General features: G+C 37.3%; 1 non-coding gene across 1 annotated transcript; it reads left to right on the top strand.

Moving 5' to 3' along the window:
• The first annotated feature begins 4,156 nt into the window (after window positions 1-4,156).
• Window positions 4,157-4,228, top strand: TRNAP-CGG. Its single transcript has one exon. It is a non-coding gene; the product is annotated as a tRNA-Pro (tRNA).
• The last annotated feature ends 3,147 nt before the right edge of the window (window positions 4,229-7,375 follow it).

Raw genomic sequence — 7,375 nt, 5'->3', positions numbered from 1 at the left:
GGCCTTTTCAGTTTGCAATCTTACAGCAGCCAGCAGGGTTAGACAGAACACATGCAACCACTTGCCAGATCTCCACTGCTTTTGTCCTCCTCATGGGATCCAGAAGTCTCTCACTAACTCCCTGTGTCCCCACAGGGATATTTCTGGGCAGATCTCACCGCCAGAGATGCCTGGAGTCTTCTCTCCCCAGTCTCACCATGCCCAGTTGCAAGGAAGCTGTTACTTGGTCACCATCTTGCTCCTCCCCCACTAGGATGGATTTTCAAATCCTTCTTTGGTTTCATCCCCAAATCAGAAAGAAATAAAAGCTTGTTAGGTTTCTAGGAAAAACTATTCTGGCTATTTAAAATGTATCCATCCCTACAAAGGAATATTACGGTTTTTATGAAGAAATGGGTAAGTTCAGAACATACTGATGTTGAATGACACTCAAGGATATTTTTAAAAGAAAAGAAATTTGAAAGTAATAGTATTTAAAATGGAATATAATAATATAGTTAAGTTGATATTATTCAACATCATGTATCTCTGCAAGAATACAAAATAAAGTATAAAAATTGTTCTGTATAAAGAGAAACTGGGTATATGGAGTCATGGTAAGCAGAATTTTATTTTATATCTCTATGCATTTTCTTATTTGTTAAACATGCAAATGCATCTTTCTTTAAATTGTATAAAGAAAACAGAGAATAATTTATGACTTGTTTCTAAACATCATTTGTTAGTGCCCTGGCAATCCCCACCATGCTATCAGTTTAGTCTCCCTATGATGGCAGCTAATCTGGTTCTGCATTAATTTAATTAAAGAAATTGTTTTGTATTTTTCTTGAATTGGAACCAAAATATATATTCAGACAGAATATGTAGCCCTATAAAGAAGGCAGCTAATGACCAAATGTAGCACTAACAATGCTACTCAAACTACAGAGGCTGGATTTGGAAACTCTGTTATCCACTGTATTCACCAGAACTTGCGCTGCTTCTTGCAAGAAAAAATATTCAATTCTCAGCAAGCTGTGGAAAGGCTTTTTTGTTGCTGATATACTGCCAAGCTACTATTAAGAACTTAAACTGTGTTGACAGTTTAGGCACATACTTTGATTAATTGTTCTGCTTCTTGTTTGAGATATAATAAACTTTTGATTGGAAATAGGACATTTCATATTTAATAACCTTCATACTGTGTAAAAGTAAGAATTTTTGACCTTTGTTGTCATATTTTGGTAAATGTGACATTTGGTCAAACATTGTGCTGTAAGAAAATTGGCCTGTCTCTATTGACCAATCTCAGCTGCTCAACTGCACACATCCAATCAGGTGTTCTCAAACTATGGCCCACTAAGGACATTTATCTGGCCCGCCGGGTGTTTTTGCCGCCACTGCCTGTCCTGCTTAACAGCTGACTTGTCCCAGAGCCTGCAGTCCGGCCCTCCAGCGGTCTGAGGGACAGTGAACTGGCCCCCTGTTTAAAAAGTTTGTAGATCCTTGGCTGATTGCAGTAGACATGTGTTATAATCCACTGACCAGGTTTCATGTATCTATAGAGGATAATACCAATGCTGGAGCACCAGACAGACATCATTAGCTTTTTTTGATTAATATTTAGTTTTGGACTTTGCTTCTGCACTTCATCTTTATCCAATCATTGTGCTGAACACTTAAAAATTATCAAAAAGAATCCATTTTTATCACATGTAACAATATAGTTTAGAAACGGTTCCCCTTTATGTCATTCCAAAAAAGAAAGGCAAGATTTGAGATGATTTCTCTTCTGATGCTCATTTAATTCATTCAGTACACATCTATCCAGCTTCCTTACCATACCAATTTGTTGCAAATGATAAATTTAATAACTTGAGCTTTAGTTGCCATTTTAGTATAATTATATTGGTTAAATAACCAATAAAATTATGGTTTACCTTTTTGACTCTGAAATTGTAGAGGGAGGAAAAAATACCCCATAAGCTTATTTACTTTGTGGCATTATTGCTTCTTTTTCTTATCCATAAATGATACACCTAGTAATTTCCAAAGAAATGATACTAAATGATGGTTATAAAAATTGGAAGGGGTTACCATTACAAGAAATGACAGAATATTCATCAGCTATTACCAAGGAATTTTTGCAACAATTAAATCTAATTCTTGCCATCTTGATAGTCCAAAAAAAAAATAATAATAATCACACTTGCATTAGGACATTGACTTTTTGATGAGACATGCAAGAGCAAGGCATGAAATCTCAACTAAAAACATGTAGAAAAGTGACAATTATGGTTACACAAATAGCCAGTTAGAGTGAGCCTCTTCAAGAACAAAAACTCTTATTTGTCTTTGATAACCCAGAGGCTAACACAAGGTTTGGTGAATGAGTCTTGTCACTTGCTGGGAAATTTTATATTCATTGCTCTAGGTTGTCTTCTTTATATCTTACATTTTCTTTTTTGTTTTCCAAGAAACTTGTATTTAATTATTAATATATTTATATTAATAATTGCCAACATAACTAAGCATTCTATTACCCACGATCTACATGACCTAGACAAGGGAAGTAGATATCTCAACAAAATGACTGGAATATTACTTACATTTGGATCCCCTGCTGTATGTAATGATTCTTTTGTTTAGTGATCTGTAAATAATGACCTTTGCTTGGAGTCTGATTTCCCACTGACATAAAGTTAAATGAATTCTTTATTGTTCTCAGAAAAGGTAGATTGAGAAAGGCAAAAGTATATTACAGTATGAAAATGAAGAGGGAAAAAAAGAAAAAGAAAGAAAATGAAGAGAGAATGAGGGTTTGAAAGTGTTCATTGCCACATGAAGCATGCAATCCTAAGACCATTGATTAAGAACTTCGTAAACTAATCTCTTTGGTTGATTTCAAGATGAAGGGATGTGCTCTAAGTGGTGTGTCAAAAGATTGATTCTTTGGGACATCTTTGGGTTCAGGTTGAATAATTCTTTTCCATAGTATATTAACTTTTGATTAACGTCTCAGTATAGTCCTATGTCTGGGTCTCATTTATACAGGAACATAAGATGCTATTTATTGAGAATGGCATGTTTTCATGGAAATGAAATGCTAAGTCTGAACCCGTAGGCACCACTGAGTTTGAAAGCTGTTAGAAATTATTACTATTCCCAGGTGTATATTTCAAAGGAACAAGTCAAGTTTTTTAAGCTTTCAAGGTACAAGGAAAGCAGTTGGATTGCAACAAGACTATCACTATTTTTACATTTGTAAAGGGGGCAGGAGATAAAAACATATTTGAATGCCCAGTAATTATTTGGATTCAACCAGTAAAACCATGTCAAAAGTTGAATTGAGTGTTAGTTTAAGATATTCAAGAAAATCTTTTCTACTTGTCCTTGCAAAAGAATACCATTTGTGATGATAAACAGGTGCTCTATAATGAATAATTGAAAGAATGAACTGAAAGAGAACTACTTTTTAATTTTGAAGGCATATAATTTAATACAGCAAAATTAAATTGAAAATGTGTATTAGTTCAATACATACATGTTAATATGAATGTAAAATGTGGTTTTGATGTATCAGTTAATGGCTGGTTGGGAAAACTTTACATTTACCCAGAAGTTTTTATGACCTCCTTAAGTTTTTATGCAGAAGAAGTTAGTAAACTGACCAAACACTTCTTTATCTTAGTACCTCTGAAAAATTAACGTTAAGAAATTTAACTTTTATCAGTAGAATTTTGCTGAGATTAGGAATATTCATTCTGAAATAACTCCTAATAACCAAAGATATTACTTGGTAGAGTAAATGGTCTAGGATTCCCTCAGTAATAGTAATGTTCAATCAACTTCTTAAAAGGATGAAGATAAGGAAAACTCCAGAACTCCAATTTCTAACAGAATTAAAAGCTAACTGAAAATGAGTTAAATTAGTTAGTTTAGCAGAGTATAACCAAAGAGAAGTGTTTCAACAAGTTACTGGTCTTACAACTGATAGCATGGTCATTTATGCTACCAACACACTATTCACAGAAACAACCTTTTCAACCTTTCATTTATGTAAATAATTAATGCAGTGTTTATTACTTGGAAATAAACTGAATTCAAAGAGCAGGAAAAAAAAACAATAATTTCAGCATAATTCTTATGTATAATGTGGCAGCAATTTTGGCTAAGTGGCTCGTTGGTCTAGGGGTATGATTCTCGCTTCGGGTGCGAGAGGTCCCGGGTTCAAATCCCGGACGAGCCCACTTCACTTCGTTTTCGCCTTGGAGAGGTCAGTAAAAAGCATTTTCCGAACCTTACGTGCCCAGAAAGATGTACTTTCGTCACATAAACAACGAGATGGTTTTCGAAGCAACTGGTACTAATTCTAGACCTCGTGCGTGGGTAGACGTAGGGATGTTGCCGCGGCCGCAAAGTCGTCCTTCCAGGTCTGCGGATCCCTTCTCAATTGCTATGGAAAGCCTGGGGCTACTTAATGCATCCAGGCGTCCGTGTGTGAGTTTGGCTGAGGGCAAAAGATTGAAACCAGAACTGCAGTTGTCTGATTATATTTCTTCCTCTCGTACCGAGGAGGGTTTTGATTTCTACTTTTTAACTCCAGCTTCGGCGATCATTCTCTGACTCATAGGGTCATACCCCTCACCACACTGAAAAATAAGACCCAGGTGCCGCGGTTGCCTCTGCTCCTGCTGCGGTTGACGGCTGCGTTCGGATGTGAGATTCCTGCCTTTGTCAGTCTCTGTATTTCGCCATAGACCCGCCTTCGCTGGTTAGAGTACGTTGCTTTATTCATTCAGCAACTGAACGATCAATGAATACTGCATGTCCACCTCAGGGGAGAATGCTAGGGAGGCGGTGATAGATAAGTAAAAAAAAAGTAGGTTTTATTTCTATGGAACTTAATGTTACAAGTAACTAAGCATATACAATTATCTTACGATCTAAGTATGGGATTCCCAGGCAATTATATAGCACCAAGGCTGACTTACAGACTCCTGGGAATATTGTTGGTCAAGGTGCCTCTAATGGAGCGAGAGATCATGAGAAGCAATCATTAGCATTGGAGGCTCAAAGGCTTTCCTAACTCGGGCTCTTGGAACCTTGCGGGTACTTTCTCCTCTGCCCTAATAAATGCTTTTTATTGAAAAAGCCCATGAGAATTAACACTGGAACTTGAAAGTAGAGAAAAAATGGAGAGAAAGATACCATCTTAGTTATTTGGCTTATGCTAGTTAAAGTATTTTCCTCAGAATAACCGCGTTGTTTGCTGTTGTGGTCAAAGCTGAAAATAAACCCCCCATCTATTACCCACAATTTCTTCGTTGCTTCATGGGCGCCACAGAGGCTCATCTTGTCTTGCTTGTCTTGGTATCTGAAAGAGTGTGGATATTTTTACTGTTACTTTTTCTGACCAATTTATTGATTTCTCAAGTGACAGTCTGAGGATGTAATCAATGCCGGGGTTAGACTTTGGATGCATGGGGTTGATTCTAGTCTTCTGTCTGGTGGCTGCCTCCTTTCTACATTGTTGCTGAGTTCGATCTCTATTTCATGACTCCTTCATCCCCAAAAGCAGATGTAGTAGAGAGACATAGAAGATATTTCTTTTTCTTACGGTCATAACCTGTAAGTTTTACATATATACCTTCTCTCTTTATGCCCTTATTTAGAAATTGGTCACATGACCACATTTACTGTCAAGGAAGTTGTGGGTTGTAGGTAACTATGAGCTCAGCTAAATTTCCATGTCTTGGAAGAAAAGATAATGGACATCTAGCCATCTCTGCCATAGCATGATAATTTGGAAATAAGCTGGTAAAAACAAAAATAGCACAAACAAAAGGCCAACTGGCTAAAAATGTTTGCATCACCATAAGGAGGAACAATATAGGAGGAAGAGGACCACTGTTTTGCACACACATTTTTGAAGTAGTTCAGTCTTTAACATGTGGGGTTAACTTTGATCAAAACATTTTAATTTAAAAACAAGCTTATCCATAAGCTGACCTGTAGATAAATACTTTGACCAACCTAAAGTAAGAAATGGTAAGAGCAGTCCTTGAGGGAGAAATAACTTATTGGAAGAGAAACTAGCTTCTTGATTAAAAAATAATAATAATAAAGTCCAAAAGGTACTGAGCATGGAAAACAAGATGGAGGGGAGTGTGTTGATTTGAGGTTGAAGATTCAGGCAGATCAATGCAGCAAACACTACAATATAAGGGCTCTTCCAAGGAGAAAGAAAAGGATGAATCTTTGTGACTCTTGAATTCACAGAAATCAGCAAAGGGTGGTCTTCACTCAAGAAGATGTTATTTAGCGCAACCTAAGGTAAAGTGTCCTGACACTGGGGGTGTGAATATACAGCAAGTGTCCATTCCTGCAGAATTTCTCCCATGTTCTCAGTTATTCAACCTGTGACTGATTGGCTTGGGCTTTAGAGAAGAAATCTTTGTGACTATCTTCTATTTTCAGGTTTAAGGATGTTCCTTGATGAGCCACTAACATGCCTGGAACCCAACTATCTTGCCACAGTGATTCCTCACCACCCTTCTAGACACTACCTGCCTTTTCCCCTGCTGCTCAGCCTCTTTCCACAACCTAGACCACCCTCTCTCCATCACTTCTAGAAAACTCGCTCTTCAAGACTCATTTTCAACATTATCTTTTCCCAGGCATTTATGATTCATTTATGCTTCATTCCGATTAGTCAGAATTAATCTCTACTCATGTTCATTCAATCAAATCACCCCCCCCAAAAGGGCAAAAAAGCACCTGAAATAGTGAAATAGACTTTTTTTTTAAGTTATGAAACACCATTTATTGAAGGTATGGTTGAGAATTAGTAATCAGGCAAATAAAAGCTTCTGATTAGCCCATTCCAGAAGTACTCAAATGTACACTAAAGCTCAAATCCTCCTCCCCCAATCAATGGAAATTTTTTACTCTTAAAAATGATTCCACAACAATAACAAAAACAAAAAATAATATGATCCCCAAGAAGTTGTTTTTCACCTATAATCCCAGCACTCTGGGAGGCCAAGGTTGATGAATTGCCTGAGCTCACAGGTTAGGAACCAACCTTAGCCAGAGTGAACCCCCCTTTCCATAAAAATAGCCAGCCATTGTGGCTGGTACCTGTAAAGCCAGCTACTCCGGAGGCTCAGGCAAGAGAATCACTTGAACTCAAGAGTTTGAGGTTGCTGTGAGCTATGACGCCATGGCACTCTTACCAAGGGGGACAAAGTGAGACTCTTGTCTTAAGAAAAAAAAAAAAAAAAGAAGTTGGGCAGTGCATATGGCTCAAATGAGTAGGGTGCTGGCTCCATATCCTGGAGGTGGTGGGTTCAAACTCAGCCCTGGCCAGAAAACTGGAAAAAAAAAAAAAAAA

Source organism: Otolemur garnettii, unplaced genomic scaffold, assembly GCF_000181295.1.
Source record: "Otolemur garnettii isolate 467f Iridium unplaced genomic scaffold, OtoGar3 scaffold00223, whole genome shotgun sequence".
Taxonomy (NCBI): domain Eukaryota; kingdom Metazoa; phylum Chordata; class Mammalia; order Primates; family Galagidae; genus Otolemur; species Otolemur garnettii.
Note: the sequence above shows the minus strand (reverse complement) of the source record. Positions and strands in the feature narration are given on the sequence as shown.